This window comes from Ambystoma mexicanum, chromosome 10 (assembly GCF_040938575.1).
Source record: "Ambystoma mexicanum isolate Mex_15411 chromosome 10, UKY_AmexF1_1, whole genome shotgun sequence".
Lineage (NCBI taxonomy): Eukaryota > Metazoa > Chordata > Amphibia > Caudata > Ambystomatidae > Ambystoma > Ambystoma mexicanum.
Window position 1 is genome coordinate 306,763,895 of NC_090932.1, and position 13,870 is coordinate 306,777,764.

Genomic DNA, 13,870 nt, shown 5'->3' on the forward strand with positions numbered 1-13,870 from the left:
CCACTTGACCACTGCGTCCTGCGTGTGCATCTCTAAGCACAATCTCCTTGCCTGCGGCAGCAACGAAGCATGATCCTCAATGACGATCAATGGATCCGCTTACGAAGCTCCGCGCATACGACGGCCTTCCCAAAATGGCTGCCACACTATAAGCGTCACTCCGTTGCTAGGAGACGCTTTTGTTTATCAACAGCCAGCTTCCGCCGGCGAGGCGGAAGCCGGCCTACCCGGGTTAAGGCCTGACGGGTAAAGGCCTGTTTCTGTGCCCCAGCCTCATTTCTTCTTCAACTGCGGCATGGGCAGGAGCCTCTGCAGCCCCTGCTTGAGGCTCTCCACGTGCATCGGCACGGATACACTGAGCATCCCCCTCTCAATGTGGAGCCCACCAGTTACCGATCCTGATGGCCACTTGACCTCTGCGTCCTGCGTGTGCGTCTCTAAGCACAATCTCCTTGCCTGCGGCAGCAACGAAGCATGATCCTCAATGACGATCAATGGATCCGCTTACGAAGCTCCGCGCATACGACGGCCTTCCCAAAATGGCCGCCACACTATAAGCGTCACTCCGTTGCTAGGAGACGCTTTTGTTTATCAACAGCCAGCTTCCGCCGGCGAGGCGGAAGCCGGCCTACCCGGGTTAAGGCCTGACGGGTAAAGGCCTGTTTCTGTGCCCCAGCCTCATTTCTTCTTCAACTGCGGCGTGGGCAGGAGCCTCTGCAGCCCCTGCTTGAGGCTCTCCACGTGCATCGGCACGGATACACTGAGCATCCCCCTCTCAATGTGGAGCCCACCAGTTATCGATCCTGATGGCCACTTGACCTCTGCGTCCTGCGTGTGCGTCTCTAAGCACAATCTCCTTGCCTGTGGCAGCAACAAGGCGTGATCCTCACCGACGATCACTGGATCCGCTTACGAAGCTCCGTGCGTATGACGGCCTTCCCAAAATGGCCGCCGCACCATAAGCGTCACTCCGTTGTTAGGAGATGCTTTTGTTTATCAACAGTCAGCATCCGCCGGCGAGGCGGAGCCGGCCTACCCGGGTTAAGGCCTGACAGGTAAAGGCCTGTTTCTGTGCCTGTTTGTGAGCCATTGGAGCCTGGGCCAGAAACGCTGCCCCCCCAGGTACAGCCCCTCCTCCAGGGACTCCATAACACCAACTAATGCTGGTAAGACTGCGCCTTCTGGCTGACTGTGATTTCAAGACCTCTTTATTTGACTAGAAATGAACCGCCAACACTAAGACAGTGTAGAACTCTGGCCTTTTGCTAAAATATTACATCAGCACCAATCACCCATACGCAGCGCTGCTCATTCAGGTATCACACCCATGCAGTACCCGCCCATCTTGTTTTATTTGTGTAAATTCGTATCTGCCTACCCGGCACTAGTTAATGAGATTGTGCCTACTGCTATGCTATGCACCTTCTGCTATTTTGTACCATTTGAGCAAAATTCGAATCTGCCTACCAGGCACTAGCTAAACTGGACTTGCCCATTGCTATGCTATGCGCCCTCTACCTATCTGAATTTGTTTATCATACATCACACTGTTAGACATTGAAACATTCAGAATAAGTCATGTGGCTACTGCCATCTGCTTGCCATCACATCTCCTACTATTGGAGCACCCTGGTGTACCTAATTATTAGCAAAGGTACCAAACCCCCTAACACTACTGACTACTCCATATCCTCATTTCATCGCACCTTGTCACACAGCTCCAGCATCACAGCCAACCCATACTACAATGACCCAGCCCTGTGGTTACAACACTTTCTTACCAAACCCACACCCAATATACCATGCACTCTTCAGTTTAAGAATTTCAGACTCAGGTCAAGACTACCTAATGCCCCATCTGCCCAGCGCAACCATACCAAAACCCCACAGTCCCCAATACAGAGGACACCCCACCCCCCCACCTCTACCAACAAACTTAAAGGCGCCCTCATTAATGCTAGGTCTATTACAGCCCATGCTCTAGATATTACTGATCTAATCACAGTCCATAACCTCGATTTCATCGCCATTACCGAAACCTGGCTCCATGCAGCCTCCGGCCCACTCCTAGCCTTGGCCACCCCGAATGGCTATACCATCAACAGAATAGACCGACCTTCCTCCACCAAAGGAGGTGGAGTCGCATTCATTCACAGGGATAACATCTCCATGAGAACCAGCCCCAACAACTCAGCCGAGTCGTTATAGGTTAAGCTCACTCTCTCCCCGACTAACACCGCAATCATACACCTCATCTACCGATCCCCAGGACTACTTGGATCCTTCACTGATGACATTACTTCCATCCTGACGAACAATACTAAACCTAACTCTCAGGTGATAATATTTGGTGATTTCAACCTCGGTTTAACCGACACTAAGGACCACCTGGCCACCGAGGTTGCCTCGATTCTGGACAACCTAGGCTTTCAGCACCGCATTCTTGAACCCACTCACAACAAGGGTAGAACGCTTGACTGGATTGCCGATCTTAACTGCAACATTACGATAAGCGCTAACCAAGCTTGTGCCTGGTCAGACCATAACACTATTACCTTCCAATTACCAGCCACCAACCCTCACACCAAACCTATCATTGCCCCTGCCATTCCTACTAGGAACAAAAAAGACATTACCAGGGACAAACTTCTCCCCCTCATACTCCCCATCCTCAACAACTGTGCTACCCAACACAAAGACCCCACTGTCCTTGTAAACACCTTCAATCAAATTCTGCGCAGAGCTATTGACACCATAGCTCCGCTTAAACTCTGTAAAGCCAAACAACAAGCCCATCTAAATTTTTGGTTCACCCCAGAGCCCAGAACCCTGCGCTTAGAAAAGCGCAAAGCTGAGTCGCTTTGGAAAAGCCACCCTTGCTATCACGTCCCTTAATTACAAGGAAGCGATCCTGCATGCCAAAAAAGAAACGTACAATCAGCGGATATCCCAAGCGGAATCCAACACAAGAGAACTCTTCACTATCCTCAAAGAATTAGAATCCCCTTCCCCTGCACCGGATACCTGCATCAAGGATAGCACGTGGTGTAATAATATTCAAAGTGCTCTTCTTAACAAAATCTCCACCCTACAATCTAAAATCAATGCCAAACAAACCACCCTCATTACCTCCCCCCTTTCCAAACTAGTGTCGCTCCCTACAGCCTCCTTTACCCACACTCCTTTCAGCTTCACCCCACTTACCATCGCAGAGGTAGAAAACATTATCTGCAACTTGAAACCATCCAATTGCCAAGGCGACTCATGCCCAGCACCTATCATTAAGGAATCTGCACACGACCTGGCACCCTTTATAACAACGTTCATCAATTCCTCGTTCCAATCTGGAATGGTACCCAACAACCTGAAGGATGCCTGGGTTATCCCTCTCCTAAATAAACCAACTCTAGACCCTGAGGTTCCCACAAACTACAGACCCATCACCACTGTCCCTTTCCTCCTAAAAATATTAGACAGAGCAGCATACCTTCAGATTGAGAATTACTTAGAAAACAACAATCTCCTTGGCACCAGACAATCTGGTTTCAGACCCAAACATGGGACAGAAACAGCCCTTCTAGACTTGAAAACTCAAATTGAGGTTCTAAAAGATAACGGCAAACTTGCCCTCCGTCTCTTACTGGACCTATCCGCTGCCTTCGATCTGGTTAATCACCAAATCCTCTGTCAGCACCTAAAATCTGCCGCCCATTTCTCGGACAAGGCCACCAATTGGATCAGGTCTTTCCTTGACAACAGACAAATGTGAGTTTTCTCACCCACCTCCTCTGCAGATCCTGCATCAGTCCTTTGTGGAGTCCCCCAGGGATCCTATGTCTCCCCCACACTCTACAACGTATTCATCAAACCATTGTTTGATGTGCTTGACTATCTGGGTGTCAGCTATACCAACTACGCTGATGACACCCAGATACTCATTCCCATTACCGGTGATTACATTGTTGACTCCAAAGCTCTGAATGACATCTACCAAGTCATTCAAGCGTGGATGGCCCAACATGAGTTGTGTCTCAATGATGACAAGACTGAGCTCCTCATCCTGGGAACTCAACTAAACAAACTGAACCCATTGTTTAGCCCCTTCAATATCGATGGTAATTCCATCAAAGTATCTAAAGACACGAAAACCTTAGGAATCTACCTCGACGCCACACTCTCCCTCACTCGACAAACCAATGCAGTTGTAGCTGCATCAGCCTACACCTGTAAAATGATTACAGCCTGCCGACCCTTCCTCATCACACAAAATTGCATCACTGTTGCCAGGACACTGTTTATGTCCTATATGGATTACTGTAATGCCTTTTATCAAGGCACCAATCAACGGAACCTTAACAAACTCCAGATCACCCAAAATAGTGCCATCAGAGCGGCACTCAACCTCCCCAGATCAGCACATATCTCAGAAACTAGGAAGAACCTCCACTAGCTATCAGTCTCCCAAAGGATCTCCCTGAAAGCATTGGCACTCACTTACAAATGTGTAAATAATGTGGCCCCCATTTACCTAGCCACTCGCTTCACCCAATACATTCCCACACGGACTCTGAGATCTGTCCAAAATCAAGGGCTCTCGATCCCCAGATATAAGCTGCAAACAGCTGGAGGTGTAAGCTTCCCAGTCCAGGCAGCCAAACTCTGGAACACACTGCCACTCACCATTAGAAATTTACCGTCATTCAACACATTCAAACACAAAGCAAAGCTCTGGCTTACCACCGCGCATGAACCATTGATTACAGCCTAAATCCCAACATGACTATGGGACCATAGGATCCAGTACTGATCCGACTGATATTGCACTCCTGTATAAATTATTTGTTACGTTAACTGTAACCTTGCCTAAGTGTAACTATTTGTCTAATTATGTGACATTCCTGTAATTATGATTGTATGTATGTAACCTACTGTTCAAGATATGCGCCTGGTTGCCTCTGGGCCTGGCTGCGCTATACAAATAAAACAAATACAAATACAAATATTGGCTCCTCGTTACCCAGTGGTAGCTCCTGCTTAATGAGGGAACCCAGGAGCCACGTTTAACTCCTGCTTAACTCCTGCTTATCCAGTCTGAATTTTGATCCCTGGGTTGGGGTTCCTCGTACTCATGCCTTCCCACATCACTGCTGCTGCACCTGGCTAGTGGGCCATATGAGAGCCATACGCCCATATTTTACTAAGGCCGCCCCAAAATCTTTTACAGCTTGCATTTCATGCCATCAGCGGCGTAGCCAGGATTGTCTAACAAGAGGGGCCTGAAGCTAATGTAGTTGGGACCAACTTGTTGCCTATGGGACTCCATGGGAATGGGGATTTACGGAATTCCGCCTCTGGAATTACCGGGTCACCAGGTGTGTAATGCCCTGTGATTCCGGCAATCACAGAGGCGGAAATTCATTCCGGGTCCGGCGGCAGCCTGCCGGTTTTTCTGGTACGGCTACCGCCGGACTCGTAATGAGACCCATTGGATTGCGAGCCTGGGCCCACGCCCCTCAACCCTGCCCCTTCAAGGATGACGGGGTTCTCCCAGCAATACTTTTTCCATTTCCTGCAGGGTCTACCGCCCTTCACCAAACGCCACAATAGCAAGCTAATTAAGCATAATATTACTGTGCTCTGGCATATGTCTATACTGTACACTCATAAGGTCTTCTAGAACCAGGCAGCCTGTTGGCTCACTGTCTTCAGGAAATATAGAGCAGACGTCAGCCCTCGCACATACTGAGTTCAGAAAGCAATAGAGGGCGCATGCCCTTTATTGCTGTGTGAAAGCAGGCGTGCGCAGTACATCACACACTCGCTGTAATCAAAGATATACGTCAGTCCGGGGAGAGGGGAGAGGGCAGAGGCGGGCACCTATCGGCAGTTTATTCAGGCAGCAGGTTGAACTTGAGTCCTGTCACTACGCCAGCGTTTTACTATGCAGGAAGCAGACTGACACACTCTTTCCCTGGGCTTGCAAAGAACACAGAAAAGGGCCGGTCACTCGGATCACTCCTAGGTTTACCTCTGCCGAGGCATTGGGCGTTTGCAGCAGGAAGCAGAACGCGGCTGAGAAAGAGGAAGTGAGAATGTGTCTGGGTGGCTCTGTCCAGTGTGAAAGGGGGCGGGACAGATGCGTGATAGGCAAAGGACGTCAGGCAAGGCGGGGTACAGCAAGTCACAGGAGAAGTTGTTGCAATTTATACTTCAGCTCAAGTTAAACCTCCCCCCGTTGGTATTTCATAACATGTGCTCTCTCACGCACGTTTTCTGCCTGCTACTCAGCTCATTGTTGACCTGGGTGACACACCTTGCCTTTGTAATACTCAGGCCAGGCCTTTGGCCAGACAACGATGCGATTCGGGATACATTGTTTGGATCCCTGCCAGGGAAAACACATATCGATGGATGCGAGAATGCCTGTGTGCAATACTTTATATCAAAAATTCAAAAGGCCGCGTTTTAAGTGGGATAAGAAATAAAGGGGGCTGTGGGAGCGAATGTATGGCAAAACAGAATTTGGGGGCACGGTCTAAGAAGTGCCTGGTGCTGCTCCAAGAATCACAATTAGCCATGGGCATTTCAAAGATGTACCCTATACAACCATAGAAGTGAACGATCTCCACGATTGCGTTTCCATACTTGACGAGAAAGAGAGTGACTTCTATTTTAAAAGGCCAAATGTAATATAATTGACCAGCAGACCAAACATTAGCTAACATTTTTTTAAAAAATCAATTATAAAAACAAAATCAAAACAGGCCAACTCAGATTGCAATCACTTCATTCTTTTTAAGGGAATCCACCATGCTTATATATTTATTTTATTAAATCACTCTGATGACAAGCACAATATAATTATCTGGCAACAGTTTAAAAAAATGTATCGTCTATTACATTTCCCATTCAAAGTATCACAAAACCATTTCAAAAGTCTGGAGGGTATGGTATGCTTCTAATTCTGGTTTACAGGGACATCTACTGGGGAAGAGAGGTAATGTCATTCACCATCTATTCATTGAATGTTACCATGGGGAAACAAACCATGTAGTGAATACCTGGCTAGAACCGCACATATAAAGCACTGCCAAGATGACAAACCATGGTGTATTAGCATTTGTCTCCTTATGTTGCAAGACTCGACTTAAAGACCGAAAACAAGAAGCATTCATTTACATGGGATCACAACTGCAAAGACGTTCAGAAAGCCGTGAAGAAGCCAGGTTTTGATGTCGGGAGGGGGCCGTGTGGTGCGGGGAGGGGATATAGGGGGGGGTCGAAGAGCTCCTCAGGGGGCACCGGCACCAAACCGGTCGGGTCACTACCATTTCCTTACTTTTTTTTTGGACTTCATCCCTGTTCATTTAGTTAACATTTGACGGCCTGAAAAATGCTTACTTGCCTGCCTCAAGACCTCCCAGGTGTTAAGGATTTCAATCAGGCGACACGCACACCTTGGTCTCGGCCTAGTATGTAGCGCCTAACTGAGGTGCTTTTCTCCTTATTTATGTGAATTCAATTTTGGGATGGTACACCACTCATATCACACCCCCTTTTCAAATACCCCGGGTCACAATGGACCATGAACCAGGCTGGTTGGCCAAATGCAATATTTATTTATTTGTTTAAAATTCACAAGAAATCACACACTTTTTAATATGGGGAAGCAATCACCAATGAGGTGATCGTTACACTGAGAATGTGAGCAATGCACTGGGTTTGTCTTTTTAGTGGAGAATATACACAGCACAGCAGAATAGGAGCGCTTTTGATTTAGGATAGATAGCACCCAAGTTAGAATTTCCCCCTGAAATGTTCTCTCAACCCACTAATAATCAATTCTGAGTGGATACAAAGAAGTAGCAGGTACTCAGGAATACAAAACTGAAAACGGAATCTAAATCTGACCTTCACTCCCCAAATCAGAGAGAAAACTGATTTTAAACCCCTTCCAATGTGGTGCAATGACATTTGGAAATGGATAAATCAATAATGAATGTGTGTTAAAAACCTTGGAGCAAATACGATTCCTTACTAAAGCAACAATGCAAAGATACCAACAATCACAAAGAATGGATTACCAAAAGCATACAGGTCAGAAATGGGTGGAAAGTTTAAAACAGATTGCAGTCAAATAACACGTTTAAAATGTTCACTTTTGCAATTCCCGCCTAAAATTACCAAAACAGTTTTTAATAAAAATGGGTGAAATACATTGATTTGGAGTGCGGTTTTTATGTTGGGGAATAGATATAGATCACCGGTACAAAGGGGAATTGAAAGTAAGTCTCTAGCTGGTAAATTGAAAGAGTTATGCAATATAGAATGAGGCAGGCTTTGAGTAAAATGAAGGGTGAAATTGGAAAGGAAATCAGTTTGTGAAAAGAACAGTTTTACTTTAAACTAGATTTAAGGACTAAGAAAAGAGGAACGCCACCCTTGAATTCTCTAAGTTACGCTGCAGATGTAACCCTTCACGCAGTGTACCCCTTTTCTTTAAGGAAAATTACTTAATTTAATCAAAATATCGCTAATGACATATGATCTATGCAAAACAGAAATTAAGAGAAAAGTAGCGCTGATGCTTGGAGACAGGGCTGTCACGAGGAGGGTGCAGGGGGGGCAAACTGCCCTGGGCCAAGCACTTGCGGGGGACCTCACGGCCCCCTCTCCTAAGTGGAAGGCAGCACAGTCTCCTGTGTCCTTTATTTACACGGGGGACTGTGCTGTCTCCTCTCTGCCCCTGCAATGATTTTGCTGTTTGTTGCGAAGCCGTTTGGCTCTGCAACAAACAGCAAAATAATGGGAGACAGCTGGGCTCAGAAGTGAGCTCTGCTGCCCCCCCTTTATTCAGCTGACAACGTGGACATGCTGAATGACAAGAGAGGACTCCTCTCCTGTCAGTCAGTGTGTTCACGTTGCTCAGTGTGATTGAACATGCTGACTGATATGAGAGGAGTTTTGTCAGTCAGTGTGTTCACGTTGCTCAGCATGACCATGCTAACTGACAGGAGAGGACTCCTTTTCTATCAGTCAGTGTGTCCACGTTGCTCAGTGTGATTGAACATGCTGACTGATATGAGAGGAGTTCTCTCTTGTCAGTCAGTGTGTTCATGTTGTCAGCGTGATCACGCTGACTGATATGAGAGGAGTTCTCTCTTGTCAGTCAGTGTGTTCATGTTGTCAGCATGATCACACTGACTGATATGAGAGGAGTTCTCTCTTGTCAGTCAGTGTGTTCACGTTGCGCAGCGTGACCACGCTGACTGATGGGAGAGGAGTTCTCTCTTGTCAGTCAGTGTGTTCACGTTGCTCAGCATGACCACGCTGACTGACAGGAGAGGACTACTCTTCTGTCAGTCAGTGTTTTCACGTTGCTCGGTGTGATTGAACATGCTGACTGATATGAGAGGAGTTCTCTCTTGTCAGTCAGTGTGTTCACGTTGCTCAGCGTGACCACGCTGACTGATGGGAGAGGAGTTCTCTCTTGTCAGTCAGTGTGTTCACATTACTCAGCATGACCATGCTGACTGACAGGAGAGGACTCCTCTTCTGTCAGTCAGTGTGTTCATGTTGTCAGCATGATCATGCTGACTGATGGGAGAGGAGTTCTCTCTTGTCAGACAGTGTGTTCATGTTGCTCAGGGTGACCACGCTGACTGATGGAAGAGGAGTCCTCCCTTGTCTGTCAGTGTGTTCATGTTGTCAGTGTGATCACGCTGACTGATGGGAGAGAACTTCTCTCCCATCAGTCAGCATGGTCACGCTGAGCAACGTGAACACACTGACCGACAAGAGAGAATTCCTCTCCCATCAGTCAGCGTGATCATGGTGACGACATGAACACACTGACTGACAAGAGAGAACTCCTCTCCCATCAGTCAGCGTGGTCACGCTGAGCAACGTAAACACACTGACTGACAGGAGAGGAGTCCTCTCCTGTCAGTCAGCGTGGTCATGCTGAGCAACGTGAACACACTGACTGACAAGAGAGAACTCCTCTCCCATCAGTCAGCGTGGTCACGCTGAGCAAAGTGAACACACTGATTGACAAGAGAGATCTCCTCTCCCTTCAGTCAGCGCGGTCACGCTGATGACATGAACACACTTACTGGCAAGAGAGAACTCCTCTCCCATCAGTCAGCGTGACAGGAGAGGAGTCCTCTCCTGTCAGTCAGCGTGCTCATGCTGAGCAACGTGAACACAATGACTGACAAGAGAGAACTCCTCTCCCGTCAGTCAGCCTGATCACGCTGACAACATGAACACAATGACTGACAAGAGAGAACTCCTCTCCCGTCAGTCAGCGCGGTCACGCTGAGCAACGTAAACACACTGACTGACAAGAGAGAACTCCTCTCCCATCAGTCAGCGTGGTCACGCTGAGCAACGTGAACACACTGATTGACAAGAGCGAACTCCTCTCCCTTCAGTCAGCGCGGTCACGCTGACTGATGGGAGAGGAGTTCTCTCTTCTCAGTCAGTGTGTTTACGTTGCTCAGCTTGACAAGTTCTCTCTGACTGACAAGTTCTCTCTTGTCAGTCAGTGTGTTCACGTTGCTCAGCATGACCACGCTGACTGACAGGAGAGGACTCCTCTCCTGTCAGTCAGTGTGTATACGCATGAATATATTTTTATACTAGCATATCTCGCATGGAAAGGCGGCATGAAATGTATTGGAAAATGTTCCTATGCACAATTTGTGATTTGCAACTATTGGGAATGTCCATGTGCTTCCATACAAAACCAATTGCAAACTGTATGGATTTCTACACAATTTTGCAAAGAAAGTGCTGTACAATGCATACTTTTAATCCAATGTTTCAAACATTTTCTTGGGAGTGAGAACCCCCCCTCAAGCAACCCTTGTTTGGTTTGGGCTCCCTCACTGTGCTCTGTTGATCCTGCCTAATTGGCACAAACATTTAAGCCTCTTAAGTTCAGAAATGTACCAGCCTCCACTGTACATCATTTGTCACTGTGTATGATGTGTGTTTTAATGCGCACAGAGGGGCAGGGTGCTCCTTAATGATATGATATGGCATTTATAACGTGCCTGTACGCAAGTGTTTCTAGGCGCGACAAGACAAGGAGGGAGAAACAAAAGAGTAGGACAAAACACAGATCTTACTAGGCCTTGTGTCATTCAGATCGCGCAAGATCAGGGAAGGGGGAGGGGAGAAGTGCCGAGGGTGGGGTAGGATGCAGAAGTGCAGGAACAAAGGAGAAACAAGAGTGCAGCCAACGGGTGGCAAGTGTGGGTACTCATAAGTGCAGCCAACTGGTGGTAAATAAGAGCAAATGTGTGGACTGTAGGGTTACAGATACAGACCACAAGTGCAGGGGAGCCAAGAGGCAGTGCGGGTTTGCAACAGGACAGACAGGGACCTGGGCCCAAATTCAGAGTTTGACCAGGTGACCAGTGCATGGATCAGGCAGGTGATCAGCAAGGGAGAGGAAGAGAGAAGGTGGAAGCAAAGAGACAGGTCTTGAGGTAATTCCGGAACCCGGAGATGGTTCTCCTCAAGTTTCAGCAAGACAGGGAGGCTGGTTCCAGAGGGAGGCCCCAGCCGAAGAAAGACATCTGCCCTCAACTCTTTGCTTGGAAAAGTGACTGACCCTCAGAGAATTGGAGGTGGCGCAGTGGAGAGCTCATGCCATCTTATATATATTTATTCATATGATAAAAAAGTTAGTCTGGCATGAACCTTTCTTCAGTAGAGAAATCTAACTTTGCTGTAGTTGATTTCTAGTTGTATTACTAAACCATATTTGGGATCCTGCACACAAACTCAAGGGTAGATTTCTCGAGTCTCCTGTTTGAGGATGTGCCGCCGCTGGCTGAGTGTAAAAAATTGTAAGGGGGCCTCACCAAATGTTTTGCCCCGGGCCTCACCACATCTTATGACAGCCCTGCTTGGAGATTAATGAAAAAGTGCACAGAGAATTCTGACAGTTGTACAAGTTTTCAGGATAAGGATAGGATGACCTATAGAGTTGGATGAGGACAATGCAAGACAATGGGATACTAGGGATTTCTATGGGGTGATGAAATACTCGCAATCCACTTTTTAGTTTTGGGCTTTTTGGACAGTCAATCGGGTCTGATCACTACACGGCAGGGCACCTAGCAAACAGCTGTGTGGTTCTGGTCACCGGCTGGCAGGGACTGGACGGGCAATTCTGGTCACTGGATACTGAAGCTCATCAGGGTAGCAGGATTGCAGCAGCATGCAGTGAGTGGCAGCAAGCCAGGCCAGATCAGGATGAAAAAGGTATGACAGCTTTTCCCTTGTTAATGGGAAATTTAGTGGGGTCTTAGATTTGAGGCCTTGCTGGGAATAGGATTAGCACTGCTTGGGTTTTGCAATGGGCCCTGGAGTAGGATCAGCAATGCTTGGCCTTGTACTTGGAGTCTGGTTCTGAAAGATGATAGGAACGCAGCGCAGCACAGGAAATCAGGAAGAGTGTCTGTCCAGAGTCTTGTGAGCTACCCTTATTTATAGTACATAATGACATCATCAAAGTATAGGCTGGGCAGGGTTAACTAAGCACCCCTCTAAACTACTTGGATTGGGCAGGGGTGCTAGTCTCCGCCTTGCTCTTAACTGGTTGGATTTTCAAGGGAATGTTGTCAGATTTATGAGGTGAGTTTTACAATGTCCAAAAACTCCCACAATTACTTTACTTAAAATCTGATTCTGCCAAAAACATACATTTATACAATTACAATCTCTTAGCAAATTATAAACACAGGTTACATATTTTGTGCAGCACGTATGAGTCCAATCCTCCAGTCTGTGGGACCTTGTTTCTCCCTTCTGATACATTTTGGTAATTTTGAGCATGAAATATTCAGCCTAAAATTCCATAACTTTATATACAGATGCGAATTATCCCAAGGGATGTATGTTGCAACATTGATACTTTTTCGATTTATCCTTACTACTTTGCCCTTTCTGTCCCCAAGGTGTCTGTGAGTTCTACCATATCTCAAAAGAAAGCACAAAAAAATCACATTTAAACTGCAACATTTGTACAATGTTTCAAAGTCTTGCTGTAGAGATAGAAGTCTTTAAAGTTTATTCCTGCAATAGTCTTTGGGAACAAGACTATATTCACCAGTGTACTGTTCCAACACACAGGCATTTGTTTTTCTTTAATTTGCAAAGGCCCATTTGTTTACACATGGTGCAGCTGGCCTTCCTTCTTAAATTCGACTATTCATCTCCAGCAGCTTCACACACTGCCTTGCAGCTATGGTTATTCTCTTGAATGCTAGAGTTGGTCTGCAGCACAGATATATTGAAACATACATGGCTCAGCTGTTCAGAGTCTTTCTCTGAACAGCTGAGCTTCAGTTACTTTTGCAAAGAAAATTACTGTGTTTCCCATGTAAGTAACAGTGAAGTTCCTGGTTCATTTTTTTTAGAGTTGGTGTGACTGGGCTTGTCAATTCAGAATCATTCCTGGTTTTGCCGAGGCACAATGAGACACACAGGGCTTGGTAGGGCTTATGAATCACAGTGATTTTAAGGAACTAAGGGAATTAGCATCAAAGCCGCATTTCTTTTCTTAAAGGTGAAAAGGGGTTTCTTTTCAATGGGGATTTTGGCTTTTGCAGCAAGCGACGCTGCTTTTTCCACTTTCTTCCTTTTATTTATGTCTGAACACACTGGCAATCTCCTTCAATGTGCCCCCTTTGTTCCACCCTGCCCGATGTGTGCTTGGCAGGACGGTGCAGCCATTTTTGTTGTTGCAAAACGCAGTTTTGAGCCATGGCGCTCACAGGAGCCAGCGCAACCATTTTGTGGTTGCTGCGGAACTGCAGCTTGGTGATGTGGGCAAATGCTGTTGGGTGGGTCG